This window comes from Sinocyclocheilus anshuiensis, unplaced genomic scaffold (assembly GCF_001515605.1).
Source record: "Sinocyclocheilus anshuiensis isolate Anshui unplaced genomic scaffold, SAMN03320099.WGS_v1.1 scaffold1270, whole genome shotgun sequence".
In the NCBI taxonomy this organism is placed as follows: domain Eukaryota; kingdom Metazoa; phylum Chordata; class Actinopteri; order Cypriniformes; family Cyprinidae; genus Sinocyclocheilus; species Sinocyclocheilus anshuiensis.
In genome coordinates this window covers 477836-479939 of record NW_015555837.1, presented here as the reverse complement: position 1 = coordinate 479939, position 2104 = coordinate 477836, and positions in this window count along the sequence as shown.

Here is a 2104-nt window from a genome sequence, read left to right as displayed (position 1 = left end):
TCATATAGGCTGCAACTCTGCAACAGAACAAAGAACAATTTTTCCAAGAGTTTGACATTAGATTGCTGAAGTAATGATGAAATACTACAATTGCCATACATTGCAGGACTTCCAGATTAAGGAACTCCTTCTTCCCCTCAGCTATTAGACTCTTAAACAGGTAGCTAGCTAGTGGACTTATCTATCTCAGAGAACAGTTGGTCCAAATTGTTTCATCTCATTTGAACATTTGTAATGTTATTGCTGTTATTACTACCATTGTATATTTGTTAATATTACTCATGTAGCCTCATCTCAATTTGCACATCTGTTACTGTTACTGCTGCTATTGTTATCATGTAGTTGCACTCAATTTGCACGTTACTGCACTATTGTTTTTTGGACATAAGTTAATACTGTATAGATACCATATACATAGTCTATATTTCTATTTTCACATTCTATATTTCTACTCTATACTCGCATATATAGATACACATAGTCTATATTTCTATTTTTTCATAGTCTATATTCCTACTACTGCAGCATAGTTTTTATTATTATGTTTCTTACATTGTGTATGTATGTGTGTATAGTTTGTGTATGTGTGTGTATAGTTTTGCACTGTCTTGGCATTCATTGTGGACAGCAAAGTAAGAGTTTCATTGCTCAGGGAAACTTGTTTTCCTCACTGGGCATATGACAATAAACGCTTTGAATCCTTGAATCCATTCAAGAGAAGAGGAAACATGGTTTCTTCGGACCAGTTCCACTGATAAAATCATCTTCCTCTCCTCATTTGCTGTCCATCATCAGTTCTGTAAAAGTAACGATGAATGAATCAAGACAGCAGCTGAGGATCCAGACAGCACTCAACTGTCTGTTTCTAATCCAGTTCAAATTAGATGTTTTGTATGTTTAATATGATATTTGAAAACTCCAGTCATATAAGGTGCTGTTTATTGATCAAGTGGTAGGTCGCCTCCTTATGGTGGCTGCCAGATCACATGACCAGAAGAATACTACGCACTTTAACTTGATAATTCCCATTTACACACACTATTGGTTGCAGAATAAATTAATAATGGGCAAAAATAAATTAATTAATAAAAAATACCTGTGACTAGGATAACTCAATGCAGGAATCGGTGACTGCAAACTTCTGCTCGAAACTGCATCCATGTCAACAGTTGGCAGCATAAAGTCCAAGACCAGTGTTGAATCAACAAGTGAAAAAATAGAAAATAAAATGTCATTTTTCATACCAAATTACTGTTAAAATATACTTTTTAAAAATAATTTATTACAAATTATTTAGACTAAGAATACACTATTCTTCTAAAACTGTTTTGTGGCACTAGAATCTTTATAACGACATCTTTATAACTGATGTTATGCATATTTTTTTGCTCACAATTTATCACACTGGCTATGATTGGAATAGCACACTCAACAGCTTGTTCAATATAGTATGAACATATCAGTGTTCCCACACTTTTTCACTGATAATTTTCCAGGACTTCGAGGACTTTTTCCATGACATTTTTCATTTAATTAAGGCGACAATAAAAGACAAGGATCACGCCCTAAAGTAATATATTCCTCTCTCCAGAAGTCTTTAAAAACATAGCCTACAGTCTATGGCCATGAACCAACTCTTTAATATGAGCTCTTAATTATGCATTACAACAAATGATTTTCAGAACCAATTTCAGTACCATGGCAATAATAATAATAATAATAATAATAATAATAATAATAATAATAATAAATTAATTAATTAAATCAGTTCATTATTAATGCTAATAATAATATTAAAGAAAATATTGTAAAATATTGGCATGTATCCTTCAAGTAAATATTTAAAGGGGTCATATGATGCAATTTCAATTTTTCCTTTCTCTTTGGAGTGTTACAAGCTCTTGGTGCATAAAGAAGATCTGTTAAGTTTGCAAAGACTAAAGTCTCAAATCCAAAGAGATATTCTTTATAAAAGTTCAGAGTCAGCCACGCCTACCTAAAACAGCTCATTCTAACACGCCGCCACATGTCTACCTCACTATGTGGGAAGATTTGCATAACGCCGCCCAAATGTTCACGCAAAGAAAGAAGGCGTATCTTTTAT